The 15229-nt window shown below is 44.4% G+C and overlaps 1 long non-coding RNA gene across 1 annotated transcript in view; it reads left to right on the forward strand.

The window, feature by feature from the left end:
- The first annotated feature begins 332 nt into the window (after positions 1–332).
- LOC135823274 (uncharacterized) overlaps positions 333–15229 on the forward strand; it is a 311228-nt gene continuing 296331 nt past the window's right edge. Inside the window, exon 1 of the long non-coding RNA XR_010554645.1 lies at positions 333–401. This is a non-coding gene — a long non-coding RNA (uncharacterized LOC135823274). The remainder of the gene's footprint in view (positions 402–15229) is intronic.

A 15229-nucleotide genomic window follows, 5' to 3' on the forward strand; every position in this document is an offset into this window, starting at 1 on the left:
CATTGTCATTTTCTGAGCTGCGAACGGGCAGAAAGGTGAGAAAATGTCGGATTTTGACCATTTGTGCTGACCTTTCAATTTCAACGTACCTCTCTATAACATGACCCAGCTGTAATTTCAGTGGTCGCATTGGTTTGATTTTTGGTTTGCTTGTAGGGCGCTGGCACCCGCATTCAGTGACCCAGAAAATTTGGCACTCCTGTGAATAGTTTATTCGCAAAGTGAAGATTCACGGGTAAAAAGCCCCAAACTTCTAGATAGGTTCTTTTTCAGCTTTCAGCAGCCCTGGGCGAGTTCTTTAGAGAAATGTGGCTCTTTTCTTGGTGCTCTTGTCTATGTCCAGCTAACCAACGAGATGAGGATGGTCAATGTCATTTTCTAAGCTGCGAACGGGCAGAAAGGTGAGAAAATGTCGGATTTTGACCATTTGTGCTGACCTTTCAATTTCAACGTACCTCTCTATAACATGACCCAGCTGTAATTTCAGTGGTCGCATTGGTTTCATTTTTGGTTTGCTTGTAGGGCGCTGGCACCCGCATTCAGTGACCCAGAAAATTTGGCACTGCTGTGAATAGTTTAGTCGCAAAGTGAAGATTCACGGGTAAAAAGCCCCAAACTTCTAGATAGGTTCTTTTTCAGCTTTCAGCAGCCCTGGGTGAGTTCTTTAGAGAAATGTGGCTCTTTTTCATGGTGCTATTTTCTATGTCCAGCTACACAACGAGATGAGGATGGTCATTGTCATTTTCTGAGCTGCGAACGGGCAGAAAGGTGAGAAAATGTCGGATTTTGACCATTTGTGCTGACCTTTCAATTTCAACGTACCTCTCTATAACATGACCCAGCTGCAATTTCAGTGGTCGCATTGGTTTCATTTTTGGTATGCTTGTAGGGCGCTGGCACCCGCATTCAGTGACCCAGAAAATTTGGCGCTGCGGTGGATAGTTTAGTCGCAAATTGAAGATTCACGGGTAAAAAGCCCCAAACTTCTAGATAAGTTCTTTTTCAGCTTTCAGCAGCCCTGGGTGAGTTCTTTAGAGAAATGTGGGTCTTTTTCTTGGTGTTCTTGTCTATGTCCAGCTACACAACGAGATGAGGATGGTCATTGTCATTTTCTGAGCTGCGAACGGGCAGAAAGGTGAGAAAATGTCAGATTTTGACCATTTGTGCTGACCTTTCAATTTCAACGTACCTCTCTATAACATGACCCAGCTGTAATTTCAGTGGTCGCATTGGTTTCATTTTTGGTTTGCTTGTAGGGCGCTGGCACCCGCATTCAGTGACCCAGAAAAGTTGGCACTGCTGTGGATAGTTTAGTCGCAAAGTGAAGATTCACGGGTAAAAAGCCCCAAACTTCTACATAGGTTCTTTTTCAGCTTTCAGCAGCCCTGGGTGAGTCCTTTAGAGAAATGTGGCTCTTTTTCATGGTGCTATTTTCTATGTCCAGCTACACAACGAGATGAGGATGGTCATTGTCATTTTCTGAGCTACGAACGGGCAGAAAGGTGAGAAAATGTCGGATTTTGACCATTTGTGCTGACCTTTCAATTTCAATGTACCTCTCTATAACATGACCCAGCTGCAATTTCAGTGGTCGCATTGGTTTCATTTTTGGTGTGCTTGTAGGGCGCTGGCACCCGCATTCAGTGACCCAGAAAATTTGGCACTGCTGTGGATAGTTTAGTCGCAAAGTGAAGATTCACGGGTAAAAAGCCCCAAACTTCTAGATAAGTTCTTTTTCAGCTTTCAGCAGCCCTGGGTGAGTTCTTTAGAGAAATGTGGGTCTTTTTCTTGGTGTTCTTGTCTATGTCCAGCTACACAACGAGATGAGGATGGTCATTGTCATTTTCTGAGCTGCGAACGGGCAGAAAGGTGAGAAAATGTCGGATTTTGACCATTTGTGCTGACCTTTCAATTTCAACGTACCTCTCTATAACATGACCCAGCTGTAATTTCAGTGGTCGCATTGGTTTCATTTTTGGTTTGCTTGTAGGGCGCTGGCACCCGCATTCAGTGACCCAGAAAATTTGGCACTGCTGTGGATAGTTTAGTCGCAAAGTGAAGATTCACGGGTAAAAAGCCCCAAACTTCTACATAGGTTCTTTTTCAGCTTTCAGCAGCCCTGGGTGAGTCCTTTAGAGAAATGTGGCTCTTTTTCATGGTGCTATTTTCTATGTCCAGCTACACAACGAGATGAGGATGGTCATTGTCATTTTCTGAGCTACGAACGGGCAGAAAGGTGAGAAAATGTCGGATTTTGACCATTTGTGCTGACCTTTCAATTTCAACGTACCTCTCTATAACATGACCCAGCTGCAATTTCAGTGGTCGCATTGGTTTCATTTTTGGTGTGCTTGTAGGGCGCTGGCACCCGCATTCAGTGACCCAGAAAATTTGGCACTGCTGTGGATAGTTTAGTCGCAAAGTGAAGATTCACGGGTAAAAAGCCCCAAACTTCTAGATAAGTTCTTTTTCAGCTTTCAGCAGCCCTGGGTGAGTTCTTTAGAGAAATGTGGCTCTTTTTCATGGTGCTATTTTCTATGTCCAGCAACACAACGAGATGAGGATGGTCATTGTCATTTTCTGAGCTGCGAACGGGCAGAAAGGTGAGAAAATGTCGGATTTTGACCATTTGTGCTGACCTTTCAATTTCAACGTACCTCTCTATAACATGACCCAGCTGCAATTTCAGTGGTCGCATTGGTTTCATTTTTGGTATGCTTGTAGGGCGCTCGCACCCGCATTCAGTGACCCGGAAAATTTGGCGCTGCGGTGGATAGTTTAGTCGCAAAGTGAAGATTCACGGGTAAAAAGCCCAAACTTCTAGATAAGTTCTTTTTCAGCTTTCAGCAGCCCTGGGTGAGTTCTTTAGAGAAATGTGGGTCTTTTTCATGGTGCTATTTTCTATGTCCAGCTACACAACGAGATGAGGATGGTCATTGTCATTTTCTGAGCTGCGAACGGGCAGAAAGGTGAGAAAATGTCGGATTTTGACCATTTGTGCTGACCTTTCAATTTCAACGTACCTCTCTATAACATGACCCAGCTGTAATTTCAGTGGTCGCATTGGTTTGATTTTTGGTTTGCTTGTAGGGCGCTGGCACCCGCATTCAGTGACCCAGAAAAGTTGGCACTGCTGTGAATAGTTTAGTCGCAAAGTGAAGATTCACGGGTAAAAGCCCCAAACTTCAAGATAGGTTCTTTTTCAGCTTTCAGCAGCCCTGGGCGAGTTCTTTAGAGAAATGTGTGTCTTTTTCTTGGTGTTCTTGTCTATGTCCAGCTACACAACGAGATGAGGATGGTCATTGTCATTTTCTGAGCTGCGAACGGGCAGAAAGGTGAGAAAATGTCGGATTTTGACCATTTGTGCTGACCTTTCAATTTCAACGTACCTCTCTATAACATGACCCAGCTGTAATTTCAGTGGTCGCATTGGTTTCATTTTTGGTTTGCTTGTAGGGCGCTGGCACCCGCATTCAGTGACCCAGAAAATTTGGCACTGCTGTGGATAGTTTAGTCGTAAAGTGAAGATTCACGGGTAAAAAGCCCCAAACTTCTAGATAGGTTCTTTTTCAGCTTTCAGCAGCCCTGGGCGAGTTCTTTAGAGAAATGTGGGTCTTTTTCATGGTGCTATTTTCTATGTCCAGCTACACAACGAGATGAGGATGGTCATTGTCATTTTCTGAGCTGCGAACGGGCAGAAAGGTGAGAAAATGTCGGATTTTGACCATTTGTGCTGACCTTTCAATTTCAACGTACCTCTCTATAACATGACCCAGCTGCAATTTCAGTGGTCGCATTGGTTTCATTTTTGGTGTGCTTGTAGGGCGCTGGCACCCGCATTCAGTGACCCAGAAAAATTTGGCACTGCTGTGGATAGTTTAGTCGCAAAGTGAAGATTCACGGGTAAAAAGCACCAAACTTCTAGATACGTTCTTTTTCAGCTTTCAGCAGCCCTGGGTGAGTTCTTTAGAGAAATGTGGCTCTTTTTCATGGTGCTATTTTCTATGTCCAGCTACACAACGAGATGAGGATGGTCATTGTCATTTTCTGAGCTGCGAACGGGCAGAAAGGTGAGAAAATGTCGCATTTTGACCATTTGTGCTGACCTTTCAATTTCAACGTACCTCTCTATAACATGACCCAGCTGTAATTTCAGTGGTCGCATTGGTTTGATTTTTGGTTTGCTTGTAGGGCGCTGGCACCCGCATTCAGTGACCCAGAAAATTTGGCACTGCTGTGAATAGTTTAGTCGCAAAGTGAAGATTCACGGGTAAAAAGCCCCAAACTTCTAGATAGGTTCTTTTTCAGCTTTCAGCAGCCCTGGGTGAGTTCTTTAGAGAAATGTGGGTCCATTTCTTCGTGCTCTTGTCTATGTCCAGCTACACAACGAGATGAGGATGGTCATTGTCATTTTCTGAGCTGCGGACGGGCAGAAAGGTGAGAAAATGTCGGATTTTGACCATTTGTGCTGACCTTTCAATTTCAACGTACCTCTCTATAACATGACCCAGCTGCAATTTCAGTGGTCGCATAGGTTTGATTTTTGGTTTCCTTGTAGGGCGCTGGCACCCGCATTCAGTGACCCAGAAAATTTGGCACTCCTGGGGATAGTTTAGTCGCAAAGTGAAGATTCACGGGTAAAAAGCCCCAAACTTCTAGATAGGTTCTTTTTCAGCTTTCAGCAGCCCTGGGTGAGTTCTTTAGAGAAATGTGGCTCTTTTTCATGGTGCTATTTTCTATGTCCAGCTACACAACGAGATGAGGATGGTCATTGTCATTTTCTGAGCTGCCAACAGGCAGAAAGGTGAGAAAATGTCGGATTTTGACCATTTGTGCTGACCTTTCAATTTCAACGTACCTCTCTATAACATGACCCAGCTGTAATTTCAGTGGTCGCATTGGTTTGATTTTTGGTTTGCTTGTAGGGCGCTGGCACCCACATTCAGTGACCCAGAAAATTTGGCACTGCTGTGAATAGTTTAGTCGCAAAGTGAAGATTCACGGGTAAAAAGCCCCAAACTTCTAGATAGGTTCTTTTTCAGCTTTCAGCAGCCCTGGGTGAGTTCTTTAGAGAAATGTGGGTCTTTTTCTTCGTGCTCTTGTCTAGGTCCAGCTACACAACGAGATGAGGATGGTCATTGTCATTTTCTGAGCTGCGGACGGGCAGAAAGGTGAGAAAATGTCGGATTTTGACCATTTGTGCTGACCTTTCAATTTCAACGTACCTCTCTATAACATGACCCAGCTGTAATTTCAGTGGTCGCATTGGTTTCATTTTTGGTTTGCTTGTAGGGCGCTGGCACCCGCATTCAGTGACCCAGAAAATTTGGCACTGCTGTGGATAGTTTAGTCGTAAAGTGAAGATTCACGGGTAAAAAGCCCCAAACTTCTAGATAGGTTCTTTTTCAGCTTTCAGCAGCCCTGGGCGAGTTCTTTAGAGAAATGTGGCTCTTTTTCATGGTGCTATTTTCTATGTCCAGCTACACAACGAGATGAGGATGGTCATTGTCATTTTCTGAGCTGCGAACGGGCAGAAAGGTGAGAAAATGTCGGATTTTGACCATTTGTGCTGACCTTTCAATTTCAACGTACCTCTCTATAACATGACCCAGCTGCAATTTCAGTGGTCGCATTGGTTTCATTTTTGGTGTGCTTGTAGGGCGCTGGCACCCGCATTCAGTGACCCAGAAAAATTTGGCACTGCTGTGGATAGTTTAGTCGCAAAGTGAAGATTCACGGGTAAAAAGCACCAAACTTCTAGATAAGTTCTTTTTCAGCTTTCAGCAGCCCTGGGTGAGTTCTTTAGAGAAATGTGGCTCTTTTTCATGGTGCTATTTTCTATGTCCAGCTACACAACGAGATGAGGATGGTCATTGTCATTTTCTGAGCTGCGAACGGGCAGAAAGGTGAGAAAATGTCGCATTTTGACCATTTGTGCTGACCTTTCAATTTCAACGTACCTCTCTATAACATGACCCAGCTGTAATTTCAGTGGTCGCATTGGTTTGATTTTTGGTTTGCTTGTAGGGCGCTGGCACCCGCATTCAGTGACCCAGAAAATTTGGCACTGCTGTGAATAGTTTAGTCGCAAAGTGAAGATTCACGGGTAAAAAGCCCCAAACTTCTAGATAGGTTCTTTTTCAGCTTTCAGCAGCCCTGGGTGAGTTCTTTAGAGAAATGTGGCTCTTTTTCTTCGTGCTCTTGTCTATGTCCAGCTACACAACGAGATGAGGATGGTCATTGTCATTTTCTGAGCTGCGGACGGGCAGAAAGGTGAGAAAATGTCGGATTTTGACCATTTGTGCTGACCTTTCAATTTCAACGTACCTCTCTATAACATGACCCAGCTGCAATTTCAGTGGTCGCATAGGTTTGATTTTTGGTTTCCTTGTAGGGCGCTGGCACCCGCATTCAGTGACCCAGAAAATTTGGCACTCCTGGGGATAGTTTAGTCGCAAAGTGAAGATTCACGGGTAAAAAGCCCCAAACTTCTAGATAGGTTCTTTTTCAGCTTTCAGCAGCCCTGGGTGAGTTCTTTAGAGAAATGTGGGTCTTTTTCTTCGTGCTCTTGTCTATGTCCAGCTACACAACGAGATGAGGATGGTCATTGTCATTCTCTGAGCTGCGGACGGGCAGAAAGGTGAGAAAATGTCGGATTTTGACCATTTGTGCTGACCTTTCAATTTCAACGTACCTCTCTATAACATGACCCAGCTGTAATTTCAGTGGTCGCATTGGTTTCATTTTTGGTTTGCTTGTAGGGCGCTGGCACCCGCATTCAGTGACCCAGAAAATTTGGCACTGCTGTGGATAGTTTAGTCGCAAAGTGAAGATTCACGGGTAAAAAGCCCCAAACTTCTAGATAAGTTCTTTTTCAGCTTTCAGCAGCCCTGGGTGAGTTCTTTAGAGAAATGTGGGTCTTTTTCTTGGTGTTCTTGTCTATGTCCAGCTACACAACGAGATGAGGATGGTCATTGTCATTTTCTGAGCTGCGAACGGGCAGAAAGGTGAGAAAATGTCGGATTTTGACCATTTGTGCTGACCTTTCAATTTCAACGTACCTCTCTATAACATGACCCAGCTGTAATTTCAGTGGTCGCATTGGTTTCATTTTTGGTTTGCTTGTAGGGCGCTGGCACCCGCATTCAGTGACCCAGAAAATTTGGCACTGCTGTGGATAGTTTAGTCGCAAAGTGAAGATTCACGGGTAAAAAGCCCCAAACTTCTACATAGGTTCTTTTTCAGCTTTCAGCAGCCCTGGGTGAGTCCTTTAGAGAAATGTGGGTCTTTTTCATGGTGCTATTTTCTATGTCCAGCTACACAACGAGATGAGGATGGTCATTGTCATTTTCTGAGCTACGAACGGGCAGAAAGGTGAGAAAATGTCGGATTTTGACCATTTGTGCTGACCTTTCAATTTCAACGTACCTCTCTATAACATGACCCAGCTGTAATTTCAGTGGTCGCATTGGTTTCATTTTTGGTGTGCTTGTAGGGCGCTGGCACCCGCATTCAGTGACCCAGAAAATTTGGCACTGCTGTGGATAGTTTAGTCGCAAAGTGAAGATTCACGGGTAAAAAGCCCCAAACTTCTAGATAAGTTCTTTTTCAGCTTTCAGCAGCCCTGGGTGAGTTCTTTAGAGAAATGTGGCTCTTTTTCATGGTGCTATTTTCTATGTCCAGCAACACAACGAGATGAGGATGGTCATTGTCATTTTCTGAGCTGCGAACGGGCAGAAAGGTGAGAAAATGTCGGATTTTGACCATTTGTGCTGACCTTTCAATTTCAACGTACCTCTCTATAACATGACCCAGCTGCAATTTCAGTGGTCGCATTGGTTTCATTTTTGGTATGCTTGTAGGGCGCTCGCACCCGCATTCAGTGACCCGGAAAATTTGGCGCTGCGGTGGATAGTTTAGTCGCAAAGTGAAGATTCACGGGTAAAAAGCCCAAACTTCTAGATAAGTTCTTTTTCAGCTTTCAGCAGCCCTGGGTGAGTTCTTTAGAGAAATGTGGGTCTTTTTCATGGTGCTATTTTCTATGTCCAGCTACACAACGAGATGAGGATGGTCATTGTCATTTTCTGAGCTGCGAACGGGCAGAAAGGTGAGAAAATGTCGGATTTTGACCATTTGTGCTGACCTTTCAATTTCAACGTACCTCTCTATAACATGACCCAGCTGTAATTTCAGTGGTCGCATTGGTTTGATTTTTGGTTTGCTTGTAGGGCGCTGGCACCCGCATTCAGTGACCCAGAAAATTTGGCACTGCTGTGAATAGTTTAGTCGCAAAGTGAAGATTCACGGGTAAAAGCCCCAAACTTCAAGATAGGTTCTTTTTCAGCTTTCAGCAGCCCTGGGTGAGTTCTTTAGAGAAATGTGTGTCTTTTTCTTGGTGTTCTTGTCTATGTCCAGCGACACAACGAGATGAGGATGGTCATTGTCATTTTCTGAGCTGCGAACGGGCAGAAAGGTGAGAAAATGTCGGATTTTGACCATTTGTGCTGACCTTTCAATTTCAACGTACCTCTCTATAACATGACCCAGCTGCAATTTCAGTGGTCGCATTGGTTTCATTTTTGGTGTGCTTGTAGGGCGCTGGCACCCGCATTCAGTGACCCAGAAAAATTTGGCACTGCTGTGGATAGTTTAGTCGCAAAGTGAAGATTCACGGGTAAAAAGCACCAAACTTCTAGATACGTTCTTTTTCAGCTTTCAGCAGCCCTGGGTGAGTTCTTTAGAGAAATGTGGCTCTTTTTCATGGTGCTATTTTCTATGTCCAGCTACACAACGAGATGAGGATGGTCATTGTCATTTTCTGAGCTGCGAACGGGCAGAAAGGTGAGAAAATGTCGCATTTTGACCATTTGTGCTGACCTTTCAATTTCAACGTACCTCTCTATAACATGACCCAGCTGTAATTTCAGTGGTCGCATTGGTTTGATTTTTGGTTTCCTTGTAGGGCGCTGGCACCCGCATTCAGTGACCCAGAAAATTTGGCACTCCTGGGGATAGTTTAGTCGCAAAGTGAAGATTCACGGGTAAAAAGCCCCAAACTTCTAGATAGGTTCTTTTTCAGCTTTCAGCAGCCCTGGGTGAGTTCTTTAGAGAAATGTGGCTCTTTTTCATGGTGCTATTTTCTATGTCCAGCTACACAACGAGATGAGGATGGTCATTGTCATTTTCTGAGCTGCCAACAGGCAGAAAGGTGAGAAAATGTCGGATTTTGACCATTTGTGCTGACCTTTCAATTTCAACGTACCTCTCTATAACATGACCCAGCTGTAATTTCAGTGGTCGCATTGGTTTGATTTTTGGTTTGCTTGTAGGGCGCTGGCACCCACATTCAGTGACCCAGAAAATTTGGCACTGCTGTGAATAGTTTAGTCGCAAAGTGAAGATTCACGGGTAAAAAGCCCCAAACTTCTAGATAGGTTCTTTTTCAGCTTTCAGCAGCCCTGGGTGAGTTCTTTAGAGAAATGTGGGTCTTTTTCTTCGTGCTCTTGTCTATGTCCAGCTACACAACGAGATGAGGATGGTCATTGTCATTTTCTGAGCTGCGGACGGGCAGAAAGGTGAGAAAATGTCGGATTTTGACCATTTGTGCTGACCTTTCAATTTCAACGTACCTCTCTATAACATGACCCAGCTGTAATTTCAGTGGTCGCATTGGTTTCATTTTTGGTTTGCTTGTAGGGCGCTGGCACCCGCATTCAGTGACCCAGAAAATTTGGCACTGCTGTGGATAGTTTAGTCGTAAAGTGAAGATTCACGGGTAAAAAGCCCCAAACTTCTAGATAGGTTCTTTTTCAGCTTTCAGCAGCCCTGGGCGAGTTCTTTAGAGAAATGTGGCTCTTTTTCATGGTGCTATTTTCTATGTCCAGCTACACAACGAGATGAGGATGGTCATTGTCATTTTCTGAGCTGCGAACGGGCAGAAAGGTGAGAAAATGTCGGATTTTGACCATTTGTGCTGACCTTTCAATTTCAACGTACCTCTCTATAACATGACCCAGCTGTAATTTCAGTGGTCGCATTGGTTTCATTTTTGGTTTGCTTGTAGGGCGCTGGCACCCGCATTCAGTGACCCAGAAAATTTGGCACTGCTGTGGATAGTTTAGTCGTAAAGTGAAGATTCACGGGTAAAAAGCCCCAAACTTCTAGATAGGTTCTTTTTCAGCTTTCAGCAGCCCTGGGCGAGTTCTTTAGAGAAATGTGGGTCTTTTTCATGGTGCTATTTTCTATGTCCAGCTACACAACGAGATGAGGATGGTCATTGTCATTTTCTGAGCTGCGAACGGGCAGAAAGGTGAGAAAATGTCGGATTTTGACCATTTGTGCTGACCTTTCAATTTCAACGTACCTCTCTATAACATGACCCAGCTGCAATTTCAGTGGTCGCATTGGTTTCATTTTTGGTGTGCTTGTAGGGCGCTGGCACCCGCATTCAGTGACCCAGAAAAATTTGGCACTGCTGTGGATAGTTTAGTCGCAAAGTGAAGATTCACGGGTAAAAAGCACCAAACTTCTAGATACGTTCTTTTTCAGCTTTCAGCAGCCCTGGGTGAGTTCTTTAGAGAAATGTGGCTCTTTTTCATGGTGCTATTTTCTATGTCCAGCTACACAACGAGATGAGGATGGTCATTGTCATTTTCTGAGCTGCGAACGGGCAGAAAGGTGAGAAAATGTCGCATTTTGACCATTTGTGCTGACCTTTCAATTTCAACGTACCTCTCTATAACATGACCCAGCTGTAATTTCAGTGGTCGCATTGGTTTGATTTTTGGTTTCCTTGTAGGGCGCTGGCACCCGCATTCAGTGACCCAGAAAATTTGGCACTCCTGGGGATAGTTTAGTCGCAAAGTGAAGATTCACGGGTAAAAAGCCCCAAACTTCTAGATAGGTTCTTTTTCAGCTTTCAGCAGCCCTGGGTGAGTTCTTTAGAGAAATGTGGCTCTTTTTCATGGTGCTATTTTCTATGTCCAGCTACACAACGAGATGAGGATGGTCATTGTCATTTTCTGAGCTGCCAACAGGCAGAAAGGTGAGAAAATGTCGGATTTTGACCATTTGTGCTGACCTTTCAATTTCAACGTACCTCTCTATAACATGACCCAGCTGTAATTTCAGTGGTCGCATTGGTTTGATTTTTGGTTTGCTTGTAGGGCGCTGGCACCCACATTCAGTGACCCAGAAAATTTGGCACTGCTGTGAATAGTTTAGTCGCAAAGTGAAGATTCACGGGTAAAAAGCCCCAAACTTCTAGATAGGTTCTTTTTCAGCTTTCAGCAGCCCTGGGTGAGTTCTTTAGAGAAATGTGGGTCTTTTTCTTCGTGCTCTTGTCTATGTCCAGCTACACAACGAGATGAGGATGGTCATTGTCATTTTCTGAGCTGCGGACGGGCAGAAAGGTGAGAAAATGTCGGATTTTGACCATTTGTGCTGACCTTTCAATTTCAACGTACCTCTCTATAACATGACCCAGCTGTAATTTCAGTGGTCGCATTGGTTTCATTTTTGGTTTGCTTGTAGGGCGCTGGCACCCGCATTCAGTGACCCAGAAAATTTGGCACTGCTGTGGATAGTTTAGTCGTAAAGTGAAGATTCACGGGTAAAAAGCCCCAAACTTCTAGATAGGTTCTTTTTCAGCTTTCAGCAGCCCTGGGCGAGTTCTTTAGAGAAATGTGGCTCTTTTTCATGGTGCTATTTTCTATGTCCAGCTACACAACGAGATGAGGATGGTCATTGTCATTTTCTGAGCTGCGAACGGGCAGAAAGGTGAGAAAATGTCGGATTTTGACCATTTGTGCTGACCTTTCAATTTCAACGTACCTCTCTATAACATGACCCAGCTGCAATTTCAGTGGTCGCATTGGTTTCATTTTTGGTGTGCTTGTAGGGCGCTGGCACCCGCATTCAGTGACCCAGAAAAATTTGGCACTGCTGTGGATAGTTTAGTCGCAAAGTGAAGATTCACGGGTAAAAAGCACCAAACTTCTAGATAAGTTCTTTTTCAGCTTTCAGCAGCCCTGGGTGAGTTCTTTAGAGAAATGTGGCTCTTTTTCATGGTGCTATTTTCTATGTCCAGCTACACAACGAGATGAGGATGGTCATTGTCATTTTCTGAGCTGCGAACGGGCAGAAAGGTGAGAAAATGTCGCATTTTGACCATTTGTGCTGACCTTTCAATTTCAACGTACCTCTCTATAACATGACCCAGCTGTAATTTCAGTGGTCGCATTGGTTTGATTTTTGGTTTGCTTGTAGGGCGCTGGCACCCGCATTCAGTGACCCAGAAAATTTGGCACTGCTGTGAATAGTTTAGTCGCAAAGTGAAGATTCACGGGTAAAAAGCCCCAAACTTCTAGATAGGTTCTTTTTCAGCTTTCAGCAGCCCTGGGTGAGTTCTTTAGAGAAATGTGGGTCTTTTTCTTCGTGCTCTTGTCTATGTCCAGCTACACAACGAGATGAGGATGGTCATTGTCATTTTCTGAGCTGCGGACGGGCAGAAAGGTGAGAAAATGTCGGATTTTGACCATTTGTGCTGACCTTTCAATTTCAACGTACCTCTCTATAACATGACCCAGCTGCAATTTCAGTGGTCGCATAGGTTTGATTTTTGGTTTCCTTGTAGGGCGCTGGCACCCGCATTCAGTGACCCAGAAAATTTGGCACTCCTGGGGATAGTTTAGTCGCAAAGTGAAGATTCACGGGTAAAAAGCCCCAAACTTCTAGATAGGTTCTTTTTCAGCTTTCAGCAGCCCTGGGTGAGTTCTTTAGAGAAATGTGGGTCTTTTTCTTCGTGCTCTTGTCTATGTCCAGCTACACAACGAGATGAGGATGGTCATTGTCATTTTCTGAGCTGCGGACGGGCAGAAAGGTGAGAAAATGTCGGATTTTGACCATTTGTGCTGACCTTTCAATTTCAACGTACCTCTCTATAACATGACCCAGCTGTAAGTTCAGTGGTCGCATTGGTTTCATTTTTGGTTTGCTTGTAGGGCGCTGGCACCCGCATTCAGTGACCCAGAAAATTTGGCACTGCTGTGGATAGTTTAGTCGCAAAGTGAAGATTCACGGGTAAAAAGCCCCAAACTTCTAGATAAGTTCTTTTTCAGCTTTCAGCAGCCCTGGGTGAGTTCTTTAGAGAAATGTGGGTCTTTTTCTTGGTGTTCTTGTCTATGTCCAGCTACACAACGAGATGAGGATGGTCATTGTCATTTTCTGAGCTGCGAACGGGCAGAAAGGTGAGAAAATGTCGGATTTTGACCATTTGTGCTGACCTTTCAATTTCAACGTACCTCTCTATAACATGACCCAGCTGTAATTTCAGTGGTCGCATTGGTTTCATTTTTGGTTTGCTTGTAGGGCGCTGGCACCCGCATTCAGTGACCCAGAAAATTTGGCACTGCTGTGGATAGTTTAGTCGCAAAGTGAAGATTCACGGGTAAAAAGCCCCAAACTTCTACATAGGTTCTTTTTCAGCTTCCAGCAGCCCTGGGTGAGTCCTTTAGAGAAATGTGGCTCTTTTTCATGGTGCTATTTTCTATGTCCAGCTACACAACGAGATGAGGATGGTCATTGTCATTTTCTGAGCTACGAACGGGCAGAAAGGTGAGAAAATGTCGGATTTTGACCATTTGTGCTGACCTTTCAATTTCAACGTACCTCTCTATAACATGACCCAGCTGCAATTTCAGTGGTCGCATTGGTTTCATTTTTGGTGTGCTTGTAGGGCGCTGGCACCCGCATTCAGTGACCCAGAAAATTTGGCACTGCTGTGGATAGTTTAGTCGCAAAGTGAAGATTCACGGGTAAAAAGCCCCAAACTTCTAGATAAGTTCTTTTTCAGCTTTCAGCAGCCCTGGGTGAGTTCTTTAGAGAAATGTGGCTCTTTTTCATGGTGCTATTTTCTATGTCCAGCAACACAACGAGATGAGGATGGTCATTGTCATTTTCTGAGCTGCGAACGGGCAGAAAGGTGAGAAAATGTCGGATTTTGACCATTTGTGCTGACCTTTCAATTTCAACGTACCTCTCTATAACATGACCCAGCTGCAATTTCAGTGGTCGCATTGGTTTCATTTTTGGTATGCTTGTAGGGCGCTCGCACCCGCATTCAGTGACCCGGAAAATTTGGCGCTGCGGTGGATAGTTTAGTCGCAAAGTGAAGATTCACGGGTAAAAAGCCCAAACTTCTAGATAAGTTCTTTTTCAGCTTTCAGCAGCCCTGGGTGAGTTCTTTAGAGAAATGTGGGTCTTTTTCATGGTGCTATTTTCTATGTCCAGCTACACAACGAGATGAGGATGGTCATTGTCATTTTCTGAGCTGCGAACGGGCAGAAAGGTGAGAAAATGTCGGATTTTGACCATTTGTGCTGACCTTTCAATTTCAACGTACCTCTCTATAACATGACCCAGCTGTAATTTCAGTGGTCGCATTGGTTTGATTTTTGGTTTGCTTGTAGGGCGCTGGCACCCGCATTCAGTGACCCAGAAAAGTTGGCACTGCTGTGAATAGTTTAGTCGCAAAGTGAAGATTCACGGGTAAAAGCCCCAAACTTCAAGATAGGTTCTTTTTCAGCTTTCAGCAGCCCTGGGCGAGTTCTTTAGAGAAATGTGTGTCTTTTTCTTGGTGTTCTTGTCTATGTCCAGCTACACAACGAGATGAGGATGGTCATTGTCATTTTCTGAGCTGCGAACGGGCAGAAAGGTGAGAAAATGTCGGATTTTGACCATTTGTGCTGACCTTTCAATTTCAACGTACCTCTCTATAACATGACCCAGCTGTAATTTCAGTGGTCGCATTGGTTTCATTTTTGGTTTGCTTGTAGGGCGCTGGCACCCGCATTCAGTGACCCAGAAAATTTGGCACTGCTGTGGATAGTTTAGTCGTAAAGTGAAGATTCACGGGTAAAAAGCCCCAAACTTCTAGATAGGTTCTTTTTCAGCTTTCAGCAGCCCTGGGCGAGTTCTTTAGAGAAATGTGGCTCTTTTTCATGGTGCTATTTTCTATGTCCAGCTACACAACGAGATGAGGATGGTCATTGTCATTTTCTGAGCTGCGAACGGGCAGAAAGGTGAGAAAATGTCGGATTTTGACCATTTGTGCTGACCTTTCAATTTCAACGTACCTCTCTATAACATGACCCAGCTGCAATTTCAGTGGTCGCATTGGTTTCATTTTTGGTGTGCTTGTAGGGCGCTGGCACCCGCATTCAGTGACCCA

This window comes from Sycon ciliatum, chromosome 8, assembly GCF_964019385.1.
Source record: "Sycon ciliatum chromosome 8, ocSycCili1.1, whole genome shotgun sequence".
NCBI lineage: Eukaryota > Metazoa > Porifera > Calcarea > Leucosolenida > Sycettidae > Sycon > Sycon ciliatum.